Genomic DNA, 22,452 nt, shown 5'->3' on the forward strand with positions numbered 1-22,452 from the left:
ATGTCAAAGTGGAATTACGTTTTTAGAATTGTTTACAAATTAAATAAAAAATTAAAAGCTGAAATGTCTTGAGTCAGTAAGTTTTCAAACCCTTTGTTATGGCAAGCCTAAAAAAGTTCAGGAGTAAAAATGTGCTTAACATAATAAGTTGCTTGGACTCACTCTGTGTGCAATAATAGTGTTTAACATGATTTTTGAATGATTACAGTACCAGTCAAAAGTTTGGACACACCTACTCATACAAGGGTTTTTCTTTATTTTTACTATTTTCTACATTGTAGAATAATAGTGAAGACATCAAAAACGATGAAATAACACATATGGAATCATCTAGTAACCAAAAAAGTGTTAAACAAATCAAAATATGTGTTATATTTTAGGTTCTTCAAAGTAGACACCCTTTTCCTTGATGACAGCTTTGCATACTTTTGGCATTCTCTCAACCAGCTTCATGAGGAATGGTTTTCCAACAGTCTTGAAGGAGTTCCCACATATGCTGAGCACTTGTTTGCTCCTTTCCCGCACTCTGCTGACCAACTCATCCCAAACCTCCTTCTTGGTCAAATAGCCCTTACACAGCCTGGAGGTGTGTTTTGGGTAATTGTGCTGTTGAAAAACAAATGATAGTCCCACTAAGCGCAAACCAGATGAGATGGCGTATCGCTGCAGAATGCTGTGGTACCCATGCTGGTTAAGTGTGCATTGAATTCTAAATTGATCACAGACAGTGTCACTAGCAAAGCACAATCACACCTCCTCCATGCTTCAAGGTGGGAACCACACATACAGAGATCATCGGTTCACCTACTCTGCGTCTCATAAAGACATGGTGGTTGGAACCAAAAATATCACATTTGGACTCATCAGACCAAAGGACAGATTTATACCGGTCTAATGTCCATTGCTCTTGTTTCTTGGCCCAAGCAAGTCTCTTCTTCTTATTGGTGTCCTTTAGTAGTGGTTTCTTTGCAGCAATTCGACCATGAAGGCCTGATTCAGGCAGTCTCCTCTGAACAGTTGATGTTGAGATGTATATGTTACTTGAACTCTATGAAGCATTTATTTGGGCTGCAACTTCTGAGGCTTGTAACCCTAATGGACTTATCCTCTGCAGCAGAGGTAACTCTGGGTCTTCCTTTCCTGTGGCGGTCCTCATGAGAGCCAGTTTCATCATAGCGCTTGATGGTTTTTGCGACTGCACTTCAAGAAGTTCTAGAAATTTTCCGGATTGACTGGCCTTCATGTCTTGAAGTAATGATGGACTCTCATTTCTCTTTGCTTATTTGAGCTGTTCTTGCCATAATATAGACTTGGTATTTTACCAAATAGGGCTATCTTCTGTATACCAACCCTACCTTGACACAACACAACTGATAGGTGCAAACACATTAAGAAGGAAAGAAATTCCACAAATTAACTTTAATAATGCACACCTGTTAATTGAAAGGCATTTCAGGTGACTACCTCATGAAGCTGGTTGAGAGAATGCCAAGAGTGTGCAAAGCTGTCATCAAGGCAAAGGGTGGCTACTTTAAAGAATCTCAAATATAAAATATATTTTGATTTGTTGAACACTTTTTTGGTTACTACATGATTCCATATGTGTTATTTCATAGTTTTGATGTCTTCACTATTATTCTACAATGTAGAAAATAGTAAAATTAAGAAAAACCCTTGAATGAGTAGGTGTGTCCAAACTTTTGACTGGTACTGTACTTCATCTCTGCTACCCTACACACAATTATCTGTAAGGTCCCTCAGTCGAGCAATGAATTTCAAATACAGATTCAACCACAAAGACCAGGGAGGTTTTCCAATGCCTTGCAAAGAAGGGCACCTATTGGTAGATGGCTCAAAATAAAACAAAGCATTGAAATAAAACATTGAATATCCATTTCAGCATGAAGTTATCAATTACACTTTGGATGCTGTATCAATACACCCAGTCACTACAAAGATACAGGTGTCCTTCCTAACTAAATTGCCGGAGAGGAAGGAAACCGCACAGGGATTTCACCATGAGGCCAGTGGGGACTTAAAACAGTTACAGAGTTTAATGGCTGATATTGGAGAAAACTGATGATGGCTCGACAACCTTGTAGTTACTCCACAATAGTAACCTAATTGACAGAGTGAACAGGAAATAAGCATGCACAGAATAAAAATATACCTAAACATGCATCCTTTTTGCAATAAGCACTAAAGTAAAACTGCAAAAAAATGTGGCAAAGAAAGTAACTTTATGTCCTTAATATAAAGCGTTATGTTTGGGGCAAATCCAACAACACATCACTGAGCACCACTCTTCATATTTTCTAGCATGGTGGTAGCTGCATCATGTTATGGGTATGCTTTTAATCGGCAAGGACAAGGAGTTTTTTGGGGATAAAAAGAAACAGAATAGAGCTAAGCACAGGCAAAATCCTAGAGGAAAAGCTGGTTCAGTCTGCTTTCCAATAGGCAAATTCACCATTCAGCAGGACAATAATAATCAAAAGGCCAAATATACACTGGAGTTACTTACCAAGACAACATTGAATGTTCCTGAGTGGCTTAGTTACAGTTTTGACTTACAACGGCTTGTTGAAAATCTATGGCAAGACATGAAAATGGCTGTCTAGCAATGATCAACAACCAACTTGATAGACCTTGAAGAATTCTTTTAAACGGATAATGTGAAAATATTGTACAATCCAGGTGTGCAAGAGCTCTTAGACCCAGAAAGACTCACAGCTGTAATCGCTGCCAAAGGTAATTCTAACATGTTTTGACTCAGGGGTGTGAATAATTATGTAAATTAGATATATTTCTATATTTCATTTTCAATAAATGTGCAGATATTTCTAAAAACATGTTTTTACTTTGTCATTATGGGCTATTGTGTGTAGATGGATGAGGGGAAAAAATCTATTTAATCCATTTTGAATTCAGGCTGTAACACAACAAAATGTGGAATAAGTCAAAGGATATGTACATGAGACCTTGACCGGACACTTTCACATGTCCTATATCTGTCTGTCTAGTAACCTGTTGCGTCAGTAGCTATTTGCAAAGGGACTGTTTTACAACGATGCCAACCCTATATCATAAAATATATCAGGGTTCCCCAACTGGCAGCCCTTTTATTTGACCCCTCAAGTTTTCTGAGCATTTTCATTGTTGGACATAAAAGACTGTTAAAAACACCAGAAAATGAGCTCCAAGTGGTTTTCATTTTGGAAATATTTTCCCAAGTATTCCCACGCATAATAGAGAGACACGTATTCGTATACAAATATAAGAAAGGTTTGAAATGATGATGTTTTAGCCAAATATTATATCTGTGTGGGCTTCTTGCGGACAATTTGCAGTCTACAAATTATTTGTAATTATGTCCTGGCCCCCGACAATCCGCTCAAGAAAAAAATCTCCCTGCGGCTGAATCTAGTTGATGATCTCTGAGCTATACCTTCCCTGTATGAGTTCAGTGCCCTATACTGCAGTGCAGGCTGTTGCAAAAAACTGTTGCCTTTTCATCGGGTTGTAATGGAGAAGCCCACCTGCCACTCTCAATAATACTCATTTGAATAAATAGACAAGACACATGACAAGTGCTGAATGGTACATCCACATTACCATCAGGCTGCAAGTATTGGCAGTATGTAGTGGCTATATATTATTGCATGCATTTGCAGAAATATGAATTACACCGACAGCATCTGCCTTATTTATAGAACGAGCCCAATAAATCATGCGTGCTGCACGTCGATACGCCGATGTGGACGTGATATTATCATCATCTCTAGACTTTGCAGCTCCTCTGTGGCTCGAGCTGACTTATCGTGACGTCAGCCACTGTATCTGACTGTATGCAGCCCTTCATGGAGCGCGTGGCTGCGAGCACATGGAAAGGAGGTCGAGATTTGTGCTTGAAAGACACGCACCTATTCATCCGAAATGGAATATAAATAATAATGCGCAAAGTAGCGTCAGAGAACGGGTAAGAGCTCTCTCTATACTATCCATATCGGGTATACGTCGCTTTATGTCGATGTATGTGTTAATGTTCAATCAAAATCCTTTCAGTGCATAGCATTCTAATAATGTAATCTAACTGCAGTAATGTTTTTAATCAAATGGAACCTGTAATATATTTTTTTCATGTTAAAAGTTATTTTTTATTTGGTGAGCTTCCAGATGATATTTTTTTGTTTTTATTTTTTTTAACATGATCCCACATTTTTGTATCACTTATCATGGGCTGGATGTTTATTTCGTCCAATATCAAATGGATCATCTATATAATATTGTTGTCCACAGAACTGTTTCATCTCATTTGATCCCATTTATAAATATAGTATTATGTTGTAAGATTTTCTTGCAAATACACTACTGTTGAAAGCTTTTCTTGCAAATAACCTACTGTAAATGCATTGTAAGATACACTGGATTTTTTGCAATGTTGTTGTTGATGATAATGTTATTATGTTTAATATTTATTATATTCTATTTGTTTTATAATCATTTCCTAACATCAAAAACCTCCTCCACCAGCCCAACATTCATTAATGCATGAATACATTTAACTCATTTCCTTTTGCTATATGCCATGTTTGTCATATTTGTGAATGATGATGCACTCAGTTGCATTGTTTCACGTCCAGTTGTGTCCTTTTTATGTTGCAAAACAACAGATTCCAGAGGGTAGGCAGCCATATTGGATGTGATACTTTATACAGTAGCCTATAAGAGCAATCCATTGTCTGTCTCAGATATCAACGCAGAGAAATAAACAAAGGGGGACTATGTCCTATTATAGCAATATATATTATATTCAGCAGATCATTTTTTTATTAAAAGATGTCACGGGTTTAGATTTGATGGTGGAGCCGTTTATAGTCTTATTATAGTACTAGGCCATCAAGGGCATGTGCAGCGTTTCGATTCTAGATTGAAGTGATTATACACCATATCACATTTTCCTGAGCATATTTGCTGATACTCATCCAGCCCTGGTTGCACATTTACAAGGACGTCGATATGATTGTTGATGATTCAGATGCACACACCCTCCTTTTAGCACTTTGTGATAGGCGCACATGGCTCCGTCTGCACGGTGTGTGTGTGTGTGTGTGTGTGTGTGTGTGTACACTAGTTTACAGAATACAAGGTCATTGTCCCACCATGGTCAGGTTTCATAGGCGCAAAGACACTGGAGGGTCATGTGTCATACTTCTGGGACATTGGCACCCGTACGAGTCAATGGTCAGTACGTTTGTTGTCACTTTATGGTATTTTTGTGCTGGTTTGCATGGTAACAAGATAACACACTGTCCCTTTATGGAAAACGGATCCCGAATCATCCAGGCAGCAGTGCTCATTTGGCTTTTAGTTTGTGATGGTCTGTCACTTATGATGAGGGCCTTGCCTCCCGGTAATATGACTGAAGACAGAAAACCTTGTGGCTTTCTCTGGGAATGAGCCAATAGGCATACTGAGCTATAGACACACTGAGGGATATCAATTATTAGAGGATAATGGTGTTCTTATTCCTCTTGCAAATAGCCTGTTACTTCTGCTTTTCTCTTACTCACAGATCAGCAGGTTCACTCCCTCTGATACACATGCTCATTATAGGGGATGAGAGGAAAATATAACGCATTGGTCCCCTTTAAACCCTCAGAGCCAATCAAACAGCTTTTACATGTTATCAGTGCATAATGTTTTTGTTTTAGTTTGCATCCCATATGGCACCCTATTCCCTATACAGTGAACTACTTTTGACAAGGGCCCTATAGCCCCGGTCAAAAGTAGTGCACTATATGAAATAGGGGAGCACGGCCTTCGAATATGATAGGTAAAGATATAGGTAAGAGTAGAGTGCACAGCACAAGATGAGTTGTTATGAAAGAGTCTGGTGTGAAACCAATGCACTACCTCACTATGTGCAAGCAGACAGCACATGTTGGAAGGCAGGACTACATGGGGGACCATCTGACGTTATGTAATTCAGCCTGTAAGAATGTGTTTTTTGCAGCAGAGAGGAGCTGGAGTAGATTAAGCACACAGCTAGTCCTCCCCTACATTGGGCTGGCTATGTGAAGAGCAGCCAACCCTACGCCCCGCTTTGCAATAACGTCACTTTCTGATGACATCATCACTTTTCTACTCGGGTCCACTTATGTGTAGCCTCTCTCTCTCTCGTTCTCCCTCTCTCTCCCCTCCCTCCCTTGCGCTCTCATTCTCTCTATCCATTAGACGGCAGCCTGTCTGTGTTTTCTTTGGCAGCCGGGACCTGGGTCTGCCTGCCAAGTGCTTCCCTGCACAATGTTTTCAGTGTGAGAGATGGGTTATGAGAGGCACAGTAAGAAATAAAGTTGTGGAATCAAAAAAGGGTAGTTAGTTGCCCTGTTCAGTATTCAGCACAACATGTAAAGCAGAAAGCACCAAACTTTAGAAGTGATATGGATGTGGTTACCGTCAGATAAGGGGTTTCCCAAAATCTCCACACTGCCATCCTCCAGGAAACAGCTAATCAGAAATGAATGTTGTGATTGATAAGAACTAACTTCCTTTCGATTGAAGAAAGCATTATTCAGCATATTTTTTTCACCACAAAATGTAGTGTGTGAATGTTATTCATGTATTGCATTTGTTTATTTGAGGGACCGTATTTATGAGGTAGAGGTCAATCTCTTCAATCACAGGTAATGTGACCATGGCAGATGCCATCTACAATATAATTCAATCCTATTTGCAGTTTGAAATCAAATGAAAAACACACACTCACGTCGAGGAGGTTTTGGTCCACTGTGACTTGGCCTCTAATTGGTTGAATTTCCGTGTTTTCTTAGGCTCAAATGAGGGACTTTTTCATAGTAAAGCGCCTCCAGAGAGTTCCCTGAGTTCCTTGGAATGATTAAAAACATAGAGCAGAGCTGTGGGGTGGTCACAGGCCTGTCTGTCTGTTATGTAATGCTACTCCCCCTGCTGAATGAAGTCACTGGCTAGCTTCAGGCACGTTTAAGGAATATTTAACCATAGAATTAGGAGTTAGATAGGATCTCTATGTATTTAACTGAATAGGGGAGGGAGAAAGAGAAGTTGGAAATGCAGAAGTGATACAAGATGAATGTGATACACTGGCCCCACAAAAACATTTCCATTCAGAATGGTGTGCTACTGTACAACCTTGGAGATGAGATCACATTTTACATTTACATTTGAATCATTTAGCTAGCAGACTGTTAGGACTATTATTAGCACACTCTTATCCAGAGCAACTTACAGTCGATGCATTCAACTAAGTAAACCACCATACTTATAGGCTTAACTATGACAATACAGGAAGTGAAATGTCTCTTTCTCTTTATAGACAAGATTGAGTAAGACGCTATAGCCTAGCATTTATATAGTTGAAGCAGAATGCTGCCTACAGTATGGAAACACGGAGGTACCAGACAACTTTTTTGTCGCCTCGCTTGCGGAGTGGTTGGATTCAGAAAAAGGGCCACAGTGACCTCATAGAAAGTCAGCCTGAAAAGCCTTTTGTCACACCCTGACTTTTCAGGCCCCGTCGGTCAATCCATGTTCAGATGGAACGCAGATAAAAAGCTGCTGAATGGCTGGAATCTGTAGAACCTTTTTGTATTTGGATGTGCTGGGTGTCAATGCAGAGAGAGCAGAATGGAGAGAGCATTGTCATGTGTTTTATTCCAATGATGCCTAGCATGCTGTGTTGGCTGGATTAGAACTAATTCTCCTCTGAGATTTTCCTCTCTGCCATAGATGCATATTGCGCACAGCCTTATTTGTGCTGGGGTTTGTGAGTCAAAAGAGCACTGTGTTGAGTTTAAAGGGATAGACAGGGCCAGGAGAGGAGGGAGGGAGAGAGAGAGTGAGAAGAATGTCAGTGGTAGTGCTGAGCGATTATGAATTGCCAAAACATTTAAAATGTTCCATTGTCTCAGTTGTGTATATTACTTAGTTTTATTTGATGAATTTGTAATATTTCATTCCTATTAAAGTCATCATTTCATCTCTGCTCAGGCGGTACCAGCCAGCCAGACAGAACCACCATCTAACGTTATCTCTGTTCTCCCCATGCTGTACTGTCTTTAGTCTTCCTATTTAGCAAGGCTAGTCTGCCTAAGTATGCTGCAGAGCTGTCTGACAATCATTTTACGAGTTTTCAAAGTAGATACTTTCACGAACTGTTTCTATCCCGCTCTCTCGTTGTTGTGTTATGTACATTCCTCTCTCATGTGGCGGCGTATGCAGTCTGTGTGTGTCCAACCTAACGTAGCAGGCATAAAAGTGGATCCATCTCTGTCCGAGCCAGAAAAGAACAGGCGCAATGGATTATGGTCATTGTAGTTAATTACCACGTTTCTGCACTGAACTAGGTTGAATATTTTAATAATAAAAACTACAACTCCCTTCAGCCCAGTGTCCCATATTGTTCTCATGTTGTATTTTTGGTCTCATCTCCTTCGCTCTTCTGTGTGCACCTTCCCATTTACACCAGAGATCTGTATATAATGACAAGATGCACGTCTCCGCCCTAACAATGGGAGTCGTTGTCCCGAAGGCGGGCGGCAGGTGACAAGCTAAGTTCCAAAATAAGCCCAAAGAAACGCATTGGCCTTATTTTAGACAGATTTTTAGCAGTGAAACCACTCTCTTTGCCTCTTCCTCTATGGTTTACACACACACCAAGTTCCTCCCCCTGCCTCTCACGCCAACAAAGTTGAGAGATCACAACTTCCTCTCTGTTTTCGTATGTCCCCAGGGAGTCACACACACACACACACACACACACACACACACACACACACACGAAACAAACATGGAATTACAGAGAGAAAGCAAGGCAGGCAGGCAGAGAAAAGCGGCTAACATCAGAAGAGTGATCTTTGCTCTACTTCCCAGGTTCTGCAGACGTGATGAGTCATGTTCTAAACAATGTGTTTGATTTTGCTGTCAGTTTACCTCCAGCTACAAGAGAAAGCAGCACAGTGATTCACACTGTTTGACTGACCCACATACAGTAATACATGTGCTGCTGCTGCCACTATTAGACTAAGGAGCTGATCCATGAAAATAAATATAGTTCTCCAGCTCTAATGAATTGCAGTACAACCAATGACGTTAAAACACAACCAACAACGCTTAAACACAATCAATGACGTTTGCAACGATGCAGGACTAGGGAGGATTAACACAAAACATAGGCCTATTTTATTTGCCAAAAAATAAGATGAGAGAAATCTTTCTCATATAAGAGAGAAATGTATCCTACCATTTCCATCTTCAACCCAGCTAACAATTCTAGGGAGAGAAAACGTTTTTGTGAAGTTACACGCAATGTTCCCTTGATGTTTGAATGTCCAGTTTTCTGTTATTCAGGGGAACATTCTATGTATTTCAGAAAAAACCTCCTGAGACTGTATTTAGCATGTTTTGGCGTTAGAGTTAGGAGAACATTACCTTAATGTCAAACAGAACTAACCCAGAACGTGATTACAATGTTCTCAGAATATCCAATATTAAGGTTCTAGACACGTTTCATGGGACGCTACAAGAACATTCATGTGTCCAGTTTTCTGAGGGTTAATAGAATATTCCATTAACCTTTTCACGTGTGAGTTCCAAATATCTCTAACCGTCGCCCCTGCGTGAGTTTTTTCATGCGCGTGATGTAAGAATGCTCTCACTGTTTCACAATGTGATTGTTACTCAACAGGATAGTTACCCGCGCTGCCCTCAAACCAAGGCACGCTGCCTGCTAATTATCAATAGTCCATGTTTCAACTTGTCAATTTCAAATTATTTTCCAACAAGTTTTATTTTCTAACAACAGTTTGAATTTAGGTGTGTTCCACCTCCTCGTTAATTGGCATACGAAGTAGACCATTTCACTCTTGCGGACAATTTATGTTTGAGGTTTTACTGAGCGGACAAACTCCTCTCTTCAAGTGAGCCGAAGCACTTCCCTAGTGTTTTCCCAGATCAAGTATGAAGACATTGCGCATCTCTAGTCAGAACAGGCCTTGCACAAACGTTTTCCCACAGCACATTTTCTGGCTGGCGCCCGCATTGCCTTCATAGCTGTTTGTCTTACAAATTGGACTTTGGACATGTGTGCATTCCTATCAAAGTAAGTGGCTTATTTTCTGTATATCGTGTTGTCGTTTCATGTTTTCAAGTACTGATGACAAATCATGCATTCCGATTCTTGCATAGATTGATATGGACACATGATGTGTGTAAAATACTTGAACGTTGTACTGATTATGATGAGCTAATGCTAAGCTATTTGCTGGCTATGTGTGGCGCCACGTCTGTTGACATCATACAATGCATTCTGTTTGTCACGTAAGCATCTATCAGACCAAAGATGTTATAACAAGGGATAGTTCACTCGACTAACTTATGGTGCTTTCAAGACAACTGTGAACTCTGAAAAACACTACTTAAAATCATGACGTCAATGATCTTCAGGTCGGAAAGTCGGAGCTCTAGAAAGAGGCCTGAGTTCCCGAGTTGGAATTCAGAGTTGGATGACCGTTAAAATCGTTTCTCCCGAATTCCCAGTTGTCTTGAACGTGGCATCAGATTGTAACTTTGGTACCTCATGGTTTCCAGCTCAGACGCCCCTTTCCAGGGGGTTTATTTGTTTTTAACGTATAACCTCTTGTGTTTGCCGCCCATTTATTGATAAATCCCCCATTATAGTAGTATTTCCTGCATCATACCTTCCCCCATATTTTTCAGGCAATGAGCGCAGCCATCATTGACTTTGTTTATTTGCGTCTTATGATGGCATTCTGGATTTGGGAGTTTTTGCTTATCAAACGTAAACAAACATTGCTGCCATTATAAAGAATGTAGCTGCTGTTAGCTTAGCTGACACACATTTATTTTCTAAACAACATTACATTAGTCTCTTGTGCTCACCAGAGATGTGGTACATTGTAAACTAGTCTAGTTGTTAGGTCGCTAAACTTATGTTTTGCTTTGTTTTTTTGTCAGCGCAACCTGTTATTAAGACTGGTTTATAGAATGAGTTTGGCTGTGGATGTGTTCCGTGTGATGCTTGGATGATGAAGTTCGCAAAAGAAGGTCAAATTGAGGAATAAAGTTTAAGACCTTTATTTTCCATCAGTACAAAAAAATATTTAGATGCTATTTAGACAACAATGATGTTTTGACGCATTTGTTGCGTCATACGTTCTGTTGCTACTGTTCCAATCACGTATTTGAGATTGTACGCTGCAGGGACCACTCAACAATGATCACAAATACGTGATTGTACGCGCCAAAGGGTAACATTACACCAAACATACACAGAGCATGGTTGCCATGTTCTCAGAATAAGATATTCATGTTCTAGACACGTTTCATGGGACGTTGCACGAACATTGTGTCCAGTTTTCTGAGGGTTAGTAGAATATTCCATCAACCTCCCACCAAACATGTACACTGAAAAGATGGTTGCCATTTTCTCAGAATATAAGGGATATCGCCACTGCCAGAAGAATACCTAACTGCTCCTCCCTAGGAACTTGTGTAAATCTGAAAACAACTTGATAGGTGTTAGCAATAGGGTGAATGCACTTTGAAGTAAATCTCAGCTCTTTGAAAAGAACACTCAAGAAAAAGTTTTATTGATTATTGTGATTCAGGAGAATCATTAAAATAAGTTAATATGCCCCACCAACATTAGACATCTATACAGAAAGACCTTAAGTTGCTGAAATAACACAATCAAATCAATGATGAGAGTATAATCAGGTTAACTGATATCTGACATGGACATGGTGGTGTAGATCGGACCACCGTGAAGATCAGATTACCATGAACCAAGAGGTTGTGAGTTCAAATCCCAGGTGAGGACATGTTGAACAATAATTACTGTATACATGCACAATATAATCATGTAATGTATGTAAGTTGAAGTTAATTGGCTCGACAACAGTAACAAGGCATGATGTGTAATAATGTTTCTTTGGGACTGTCAGGTGACGTCCTAACAACTGACACACAGAAAGTTTCTTGCAACGTTCCCATGAAATGTGTCTAGAACATTAATATCTTAAGTTCTGAGAACATGGTAACCACGTTCTGGTAAGTTCTATTTGACATTAAGGGAATGGTCTCTTGGAAAGTGTCCTTGCACATCACTGGAACATTCCTATGAAAACCTTAGATAATGACCGAATAAGACTCTTAATAGAACGTTCTCTAAAGTTGTGGGAATGTTTGTTGTTAGCTGGGAACTTCTCTTAATTTACCTAAGAGGTGATTAATAAATGTAATAGACTTCAAAAATGTGTCATTAACTAATTATGAACCATTTAGTGCTAATTGCTGTTATTTTAACAGCCTTTTCCATCTAGCACATGCTGTTGGAAATGAAAACCAAACCTATCAGCTAGACAGTCTGACAGCCTAGGGATCACGTGTGCAGCCTAGTGAGGGCCGCGCTATCCCTAGGTACAGATCTAGGATCAGCTTCCCCTCACCAATCCTAACCTTAACCATTTGTGGGGAAAATGCTAAACTTACCAAAGATCAGCATCTAGGGGCAACATTCGCCCTACTCCATGTGGAGCCTGTTCACGTTGCACTTTAATGAGAGTTAAAACAACATGAATGAAATATTAATGACTACGTTTCAGGATCTGCGCCAACTCTCTCCATCACCTGCTCATCAGGGGTCTTGGGTCAGTCTGCTGTTGGTCTGTCTCACAAGATTAATTAGCCTGATTGACAGACATTGCAGTAGGTTATTGCACACAAAGAAGATAAATGCACACACACAGACACTCACTCACACACACACATTTGTTTTACGATCTTTGTCGGGACCAAACAATTTACTCCAATTGAAAATCCTACTTTCCCTAACCCCTAACCCTGTTCTGTTCACCATCTGCCCTGGCATGTCTCCCCTTGTCTGGTACAGGTACGTCCACCACACTCCCCCCTCTCTCCTGAGCTTTCGCTCGCCTCCAGCACACACGCACTGTTGGGGCGGGTGACTCTGAACTTACAGTGGCTAGCCCCAAGTCATTATATATTTTATTTTTTTCTTGTGCATTTTGCCTCATGACTCCTGCATGCTTTGTTGACTACGAACTTTCTTTACCCAACCGTGGGACAGACTATGTTTGTTCCCACATTCGAGACTCTGACTCTCTATTGATTACACAGACTTTTGGCCTCCCGTCCTATTCTAACCACCTCTCGCCGGCTTTGTATTCGTGTTACCTGATGAAATTCCTGTACAATATGATCTTGTTGCCATCTGACGCACATTCAGATGTCATAAATCAACACTGCAGAGCTCTCCCTGTCCTCTGCCGTGCCCTGATTGTATTACTGCTGAAGGTATCTGGTTATGTGCATGTACACCCTGGCCCATCTAATGTTGCTAGCCCCAACTCTGACTTTGATATCTGCTTCACTGATTTCTGCTCTCGTAAAAGCCTGGGTTTTCTGCACTTAAACACTAGAAGCTTATTACCTAAAATGGATCAATTGAAAGTGTGGGTTCACAGCTCCAATCCAGATGTGTTGGTCATTACTGAGACATGGATAAGGAAGAGTGTTTTGAATACTGATGTTAGCATTTCTGGTTATAACTTTTTTCATCAAGAAAGATCTTCCAAAGGTGGGGGAGTGGCAATCTTTACCAAGGGTCACCTTCAGTGCTCGGTTGTCTCCACCAAGTCTGTCCCCAAACAATTTGATTTGCCAGGTGCTATTGTCCCCAATCAGCACCGGCCTGTACCCTACCTGCTCTAAGCTCTCTCCTAGCCCCTTACACTAAGTCTGAATTTGTCTTGCTAGGTGACCTAAACTGGGACATGCTTAAACCACCTGACCAAGTCCTAAAGCAATGGGACCCCCTAAATCTTTCTCAGATTATTACCAGTCCCAAGGTATGACTCCAAACACCCAGAAAAGGCTACTCTCCTCAATGTTATCCTCACAAATAATCCTGATAGGTATCAGTCTGGTGTTTTCTGTAATGACCTTAGTGATCACTGTTTTTACAGCCTGTGTTCGTAATGGCTGCTCTGTGAAACAACCTGTCCTGATTTGTCATAGGCGCTTGCTAAAAAACTTTAATGAGCAAGCCTTCCTTCATGACCTGGCCTCTGTAAATTGGTATAGAATCAGCTTGATCCCTGTCGAAGACGCTTGGACCTTCTTTTTTGATATTTTCAGTGGTATTGTTAACAAACACGCCCCTATAAAGAAAATGAGAATTAAAAACAGGTTCAGCCCCTGGTTCGACTGTGAATTGTATTTGGCAAAAGGCTCGGCACACGCATACTCAGGCTGACATGTGTCTCGTTCTGGCAAATGAGAAATAAGTGCACTCAGGCTATCCGGAAGGCCAAAGTGAGTTACTTTAAGGAGCAGTTCTCTCTCTGTGGGTCTAACTCCAAGAAGTTCTGGAAAACGGTTAAAGACCTAGAGAATAAACCCTCCTCCTCACAGCTGTCCATGTCCCTTAATGTTAATGATGTGGTTGTTACTGACAATAAGCACATGGCTGAGCTCTTTAATCACCACTTCATTAAGTCAGGATTCCTATTTGACTCAGCCATGCCTCCTTGCCCGTCCAACATTTCCTCATCTCCCACCCCTTCTAATACAACTATCCCCGATGTTTCTCCCTCTTTTTCCCCTGCCCTGCTACAAAGTTTCTCTCTGCAGGCAGTCACTGAGTCAGATGGTTTAGACCCTTTCTTCTTTAAGGTTGCTGTCCCTATCATCGCCAAGCCTATCTCCAACCTTTTTAACCTGTCTCTCCTTTCTGGGGAGATTCCCATTGCTTGGAAGGCAGTCACGGTTCGTCCTTTATTTAAACGGTGAGATCAAGCTGATCCTAACTGTTATAGGCCTATTTCTATTTTGCCCTGTTTATCATAAGTGTTGGAATAACTTGTCAATAATCAACTGACTGGCTTTCTTGATGTCTATAGTATTCTCTCTGGTATGCAATCTGGTTTCCGCTCAGGTTATGGATGTGTCACTGCAAACTTAAAGGTCCTCAATGATGTTACCATTGCCCATAATTCTAAGTAATGTTGTGCTGTTATTTTTATTGAATTGGCCAAAGCTTTTGATACTGTAGACAATTCCATTCTTGTGGGCCGACTAAGGAGTATTGGTGTCTCTGAGGGGTCTTTGGCCTGGTTTGCTAACTACCTCTCTCAAAGAGTGCAGTGTATAAAGTCAGAAAATCTGCTGTCTCAGCCACTGCCTGTCACCAAGAGAGTACAACCAAGGCTCGATCCTAGGCCCCACACTCTTCTCAATTTACATCAACAACATAGCGCAGACAGTAGGAAGCTCTCTCATCCATTTATATGCAGATGATACAGTCTTGTACTCAGATGGCCTCTCCCCGAATGTTGTGTTAAATGCTCAATAACAAAGCTTTCTTAGTGTCCAACAAGCTTTCTCTACCCTTAACCTTGTTCTGAACACCTCCAAAACAAAGGTAATGTGGTTTGGTAAGAAGAATGCCCCTCTCCCCACAGGTGTGATTACTACATCTGAGGGTTTAGAGCTTGAGGTAGTCACCTCATACAAGTACTTGGCTAGACAGTACACTGTCCTTCTCTCAGCAAATATAAAAGCTGCAGGCTAAAGTTAAATCTAGACTTGGTTTCCTCTATCGTAATCTCTCCTCTTTCACACCAGCTGCCAAACTAACCCTGATTCAGATGACCATTTTACCCATGCTAGATTACGGAGATATAATTTATAGATTGGCAGGTAAGGGTGCTCTCGTGCAGCTAGATGTTCTTTACCATTTGGCCATCAGGTTTGCCACCAATGCTCCTTATAGGACACATCACTGCACTCTGTAAACTCCTCTGTAAACTGGTCATCTCTGTGTACCCGTCGCAAGACACACTGGTTGATGCTTATTTATAAAACCCTCTTAGGCCTCACTCCCCCCTATCTGAGACATCTACTGCAGCCCTCATCCTCCACATGCAACACAAATCCTGCCAGTCACATTCTGTTAAAGGTCCCCAAAGCGCACACATCACTGGGTCGCTCCTCTTTTCAGTTCGCTGCAGCTAGCGACGGGAACGAGCTGCAACAAACACTCAAACTGGATAGTTTTATCTCATTCTCTTCATTAAAAGACTTAATGATGGACACTCTTAATGACAGTTGTGGCAGCTTTGCGTGATGTATTGTTGTCTCTACCTTCTTGCCCTTTGTGCTGTTGTCTGTGCCCAATAATGTTTGTATCATGTTTTGTGTTGCTACCATGTTGTTGTCATGTTGTGTTGCTACCATGCTGTGTTGTAATGTGTTGCTGCCTCGCTATGTTGTTGTCTTAGGTCTCTCTTTATGTAGTGTTGTCTCTCTTGTTGTGATGTGTGTTTTGTCCTATATTTATATATATATTTATTTATTTTTAACCCAGCCCCCGTCCACGCAGGAGGCATTTTGCCTTTGGGTAGGCCATCATTGTAAATAAGAATTTGTTCTTAACTGACTTGCGTAGTTAAATAAAGGTTAAATAAATAAATAAAACCTCATCTTAATCCCAAACCCTAACCTAGCCATCTTCAGATCTCCTTAGAGATTGTCATGCTGTAGTGGTCTAGTCAGTGGATGAATAGAATTCATACAGGGAGGAATCTAATTTTAGATACGGGAGTGTATCTTGAATTGTCACTCAAATCTCTCTTTGATATCAATGTATGTTTGGTGTAAAACTTTGAGTTAGAGTTTCCATTCAGCCAGCCAGGTGGAAATATCTTTCTGTAGTTCCTCTGTTCTCACTGCCTGGCACAGTTGGGCTACTGCGTTATTTTAGGGGCTGCAGGGCAAGTGGGACAGCAGTTGGCTCCGAGGAGCAGTACAGTGTCAGTTGCTGTCAGAATATACACCAGCGCAGCGTCGCCAGGTGTCAGAGCGTGTCCCCTCGCACGTCAACCACTCTAAATGTAGCCTGTGTATGGAGCCTTGACCTGTCACTCAAACCCTCAGCTGTCTGCGTGGATGGATGCAGGCTTGCTGAGCAGAGGTGAACTCAGCTGAGCTATGATCCCTGGGTGATCAACTTCTCCTGGCACATTTCTTCCACGGATGCCCCATCAAAACATTACACCTTAGAGCATTCTTTTGACAGCAGGGAATGTACCCCACTAACCGCAGGTCCTCATCGACTCGTCATCCCAATGGTTGGAGGTCTGTTTTTAGACAGATCCTATTCTCAGTAAGATGAGTAATATTTCCGCTCTAGAAAGGAGAGGGGTAGATGTATTCTGAGCCCTCAGGCCTTGAACCACATCAGACAGAGTGTTCAGTGTTGGATTTGGAGCATGGAGCCATGGAGAATAACCTGTGTTGTCGAAATCCATGACAAGTTCCCTGGGAAAGCATGCATGGTACAGTGTATCAATCTGCCCTCTTGTTCCGGTTGTTAGACTTTTATGGTGCTTCATGGACCTAAGCCCCCTTCAGCCCCCTCTCCTGTTGGCTTTGATGGTTAGCTGGGGACACACTGATCTTGTTCCCCTCTGAAGCACTGACCGACCATCCCTAGGGAGGGATTGATTGCTTTTGTACTCCCCCATACTGTACGTACCTCTATGTAAAGCAATAGGAGATAGCCTGCCATCTGGGGGAAGTGATACCTCTGTCTGCTGAATCATACTATTAAAGTGGTCCCTCTTCCTATCTGTCTCCCTCATGCCTCTCCTGTGCCCCACTGCCCCCATCTCGCTCCCAGAGAAGATAGTGCGTTTACTGGGCTAGAGGGATGTAACTTATCTTAATGTGGTAGTTGTGTCACGCTTCGGTGCCTATCTGCACAGAAAACCTTTAGACTGTCTTGTTGAAAGTGGTGGAGAGGTTGGTATAATATGTGTTATATAGAGGATTTGTAGAGTGCAAATAGACTTGTTTCCCATCACAATTTTAACAGTACAAATGTAAAATATCAAATTATGATCTCATTTTATTGGAGATTGGAGAGACTCTGTGAAAGATAGTATGTCACAAAGGCTGTGGGCTGGATTTGCACAGTCATGCTACTCTCACATTCTTAGCAAAATATGTTAGTCATTATTGCCGTTTTGAATTTATCTGTAATTTTAATTGTTTATATGGAAATTTCTTTAGAATACCTGGAAATACTATTTATGCATCTTTGTTTATTATCATAATGTGTATAGATTTCTCCTCTTTCATGCATTTATGAAACTTTGGCTACCAGTTTTGTGCCTTTGTGCACAACTTCCAGATGCTTTTCCAGGTTTGATGTGGTGTTTCTGGATGAAGAGAACAATGGTGCCTTTGCAGTTTGCATTTTACTAAAATGTTGTTCCCTTTCTCCTCGATTAACTCAAAATAATGGGAGCATTTCCACAAGGAAATGGTTAAGCAGGGTATCAACTCAGATGCCAAATTTCTTTGAACTAGGAATGTTACAGATAGAAATGCATTGACGAAAGCTAATGTGATTCCTCAAAGACGACAGAGAGTTCTCTTTGAGATGCTCAACTATCTATAATTCTACCGGTTCCCATCTTTCAATGAGAAACTCATTTTAGATTCTTCAAAGTAGCCACCCTTTGCCTTGATGACAGCTTTGCACACTCTTGACATTATCTCAACCAGCTTCATGAGGAATGCTTTTCCAACAGTCTTGAAGGAGTTCCCATATATGCTGAGCACTTGTTGGCTGATTTTCCTTACTCTGTGGTCCAACAAATCCCGAACCATCTCAATTGGGTTGAGGTTGGGTGATTGTGGATGCCAGGTCATCTGAATGCAGCACTCCATTCCTCTCCTTCTTGGTCAAATAGCCCTTACACAGCCTCGAGGTGTGTTTTGGGTCATTGACCAGTTGAAAAACAAATGATAGTCCCACTAAATGCAAACCAGGTGGGATGGTGTATCGCTGCAGAATGCTGTGGTAGCCATGCTGGTTAAGTGTGCCTTGAATTATAAATAAATCACAGACAGTGTGACTAGCAAAGCACCCCCACACCATCACAACTCCTCCTCCATGCTTCACAGTGGGAACCACACATGCGGAGGTCATCCGTTCACCAACTCTGCATCTCACAAAGCCATGTCGGTTGGAACCAAAAATATCACATTTGGACTCATCAGAACAAAAGACAGATTTCCACCGGTCTAATGTCCATTGCTTGTGTTTCTTGGCCCAAGCAAGTCTTTTCTTCTTATTGGTGTTATTTAGTAGTGGTTTCTTTGCAGCAATTTGACCATGAAGTCCTGATTCACGCAGTCTCCTCTGAACAGTTGATGTTGAGATATGTCGGTTACTTGAACTCTATGAAGCATTTATTTGGGCTGCTATCTGAGGTGCAGTTAACTCTAATGAACTTATCCTCTGCAGCAGAGGTAACTCTGGGTCTTCCTTTCCTTTTTTTGTCCTCATGAGAGCCAGTTTCATCACAGCGCTTGATGGTTTTTGCTCATGCACTTGAAGAAACTTTTAAAGTTCTTGACATTTTCCGGATTGACTGACCTTCATGTCTTGAAGTAATGATGGACTCTCATTTCTCTTTGCTTATTTCAGCTGTTCTTGCCATAATATGGACTTGGTCTTTTATCAAATAGGGCTATCTTCTGTATACCACCCCTACCTTGTCACAACACAGCTGATTGGCTCAAACACATTAATAAGGAAAGAAATTCCACAAATTAACTTTAACAAGGCACATTGAAATTGAAATGCATTCCAGGTGACTACCTCATGAAGCTGGTTGAGATAATGCCAAGAGTGTGCAAAGCTGTCATCAAGGCAAAGGGTGGCTACTTTGAAGAATCTCAAAAATAAAATATATTTTGATTTGTTTAACACTTTTTTTGGTTACTACATGATTCCATATGTGTTATTTCATAGTATTGATGTCTTCACTATTATTCTACAATGTAGAAAATAGTCAAATAAAGAGTAGGTGTGTCCAAACTTTTGACTGGTACTGTATGTTTCTAAGAATGTGAGAGTAGGGTGACTCCCATAGCAGGCCTCAAACCCAGGCCACTTGCACCAATGATGAACACCCTAACCACTGTCCTAATAAGGGATATCTCTAGGGCATGTGCTTATTGGGCCAGTATAGTTACGCCCTGTCCAGAAGAATACCTAACCCCTCCTACCTACTGTAGGCACTTGATAGGTGTTAGCAATAGGGTGAATGCACTTTGACGTAAATCTCAGGTCTTTTAAAAGTACACTCAATAAATACTTTTATTGATCATAGTGAGTCAGGAGTGTCGTTATTAAACAGGTTAATATGCCCCACCAACATTAGACAACAATACAGAAAGCCCTTAAATTGTAAATCAAATAAATGAGAGAATTGTCAAATTAACTGATACCTGACAAGGACATGGTGGCGTAGCAGGAAGATCGGAGTCAGTGAACCAAGATGTTGCGAGTTCAAGTCCTAGGTGAGGACATGTTGAATAATATTTACTGTACAAATGAACATGCTCAATGTAATCATGTATGTCAAATATGTAAGTTGAAAACACGATGTTAAAAGCACAGTTTGTGAGTGTTCCTAACCTTGCCAACAGACAAAAAGAGTTGTGAATGGATCAGTGGTTCACCAATCAGGGCCTTGATTTGTCTTGGCAACAGTAACAAGTTGTGTTGTGTAGTGAAACAAACATATTTTGGAGAATGTTTCTTTGGGACCATCAGGCGACATCCTAAGAACTGATACACAGAAATATTCATGCAAAGTTCCCCTGAAACGTGTCAAGAACATTAATATCTTACATTCTGAGAACATGGCAACCATGTTCTGTGTATGTTTGGTGGGATGTTGATAAAATATTATTCTAACCATCAGAAAACTGGACAAATTAATGTTCTTGCAACGTCTGATGAAACTGTCAGGAACATCAATATCGTATCGTCTGAGAACATTGTAACCATGTTATAGATATATTATTTTTGACATTAAGGGGATGTTCTCCTACCTTTAACACCAAAACATGCTAGAAAGGTTCTCAAAGTTTTTGATAACAGAATGTTCCCCTAACTAATGGAAAACTGGACACTCAAACATTAGGGGAACAGCACGGGTAACGTTGCAAAAACGTTCTCCCTAGAACTGTTAGCTGGGTAGCTAGGTAGCTAGAAAACATTGCTACACACAATAATACCGAAGTCAATATCAGCATCTTGCAGCTCGCTTCAACCCAGAGTGAATGCAGAGTACGTTGCTATGGCAACAACGGCCCTCCTTTCCCACGTTCCCCACAGACACACAGGGCGCATTGCGAGATGGTACTTGAAGGAGAAACTGAGTTTAATAATTTGGTACACTGTTTAGATCTAAGCGAAATATGTACTTTGTCATGACGATATAAACAGATGGATGTGTTCTAGACAAGTCTGCCCATACCATCCCTTGCAGTCAGTGTAGACACTGAAGTATAACGGCAGTTAGAGTGCAATATAACTGCAGTATGCTGCAAATACTGCGTCCAAAATAACACCGTTTTTTTTCAGTGTAACTGCAGTTAGAGTGCGGTATAACTGCAGTTCAACTGTAGTACATTGCAGTTATTCTGCAATTACTGCATCCAAATACCACAGTTGACTGCAGTTACTGCACATTTACTGTGTTAGCCAAGTTTATGTTAGCTGATTTGGCGATATGGAGTGAGGGTAATTGTTTTAAAAGCATTATGAAATGTGAGGAGAACCATGTAGCTACAGTTGAAGTCGGAAGTTTACATACACTTAGGTTGGAGTCATTAAAACTCATTTTTCAACCACTCCACAAATTTCTTGTTAACAAACTATAGTTTTGGCAAGTCGGTTAGGACATCTACTTTGTGTATGACACCAGTAATTTTTATAAAAACAATTGTTTACAGACAGATTATTTCACTTATAATTCACTGTATCACAATTCCAGTGGGTCAGAAGTTTACATACACTAAGTTGACTGTGCCTTTAAACAGCTTGGAAAATTCCAGAAAATGATGTCATGGCTTTAGAAGCTTCTGATAGGCTAACTGACATCATTTGGGTAAATTGGAGGTGTACCTGTGGATGTATTTCAAGGCCTACCTTCAAACTCAGTGCCTCTTTGCTTTACATCATGGGAAAATCAAAGGAGACGCGTTCTGTCTCCTAGAGATGAACGTACTTTGGTGCGAAAAGTGCAAATCAATCCCAGAACAGCAAAGGACCTTGTGAAGATGCTGGAGGAATCAGGTACAAAAGTATCTATATCCACAGTAAAATGAGTCCTATATCGACATAACCTGAAAGACCGCTCAGCAAGGAAGAAGCCACTGCTCCAAAACCGCCATAAAAAGCCAGACTACGGTTTACAACTGCACATAGGGACAAAGATCATACTTTTTGGAGAAATGTCCTCTGGTCAGAGGAAACAAAAATAGAACTGTTTGGCCATAATGATC

The 22,452-nt window shown here is 40.9% G+C and overlaps 1 long non-coding RNA gene across 1 annotated transcript in view; it reads left to right on the forward strand.

Moving 5' to 3' along the window:
* The first annotated feature begins 3,621 nt into the window (after positions 1–3,621).
* LOC106590163 (uncharacterized) overlaps positions 3,622–22,452 on the forward strand; it is a 47,573-nt gene continuing 28,742 nt past the window's right edge. Inside the window, exon 1 of the long non-coding RNA XR_001325014.2 lies at positions 3,622–3,979. This is a non-coding gene — a long non-coding RNA (uncharacterized lncRNA). The remainder of the gene's footprint in view (positions 3,980–22,452) is intronic.

This window comes from Salmo salar, chromosome ssa29 (assembly GCF_905237065.1).
Source record: "Salmo salar chromosome ssa29, Ssal_v3.1, whole genome shotgun sequence".
Taxonomy (NCBI): domain Eukaryota; kingdom Metazoa; phylum Chordata; class Actinopteri; order Salmoniformes; family Salmonidae; genus Salmo; species Salmo salar.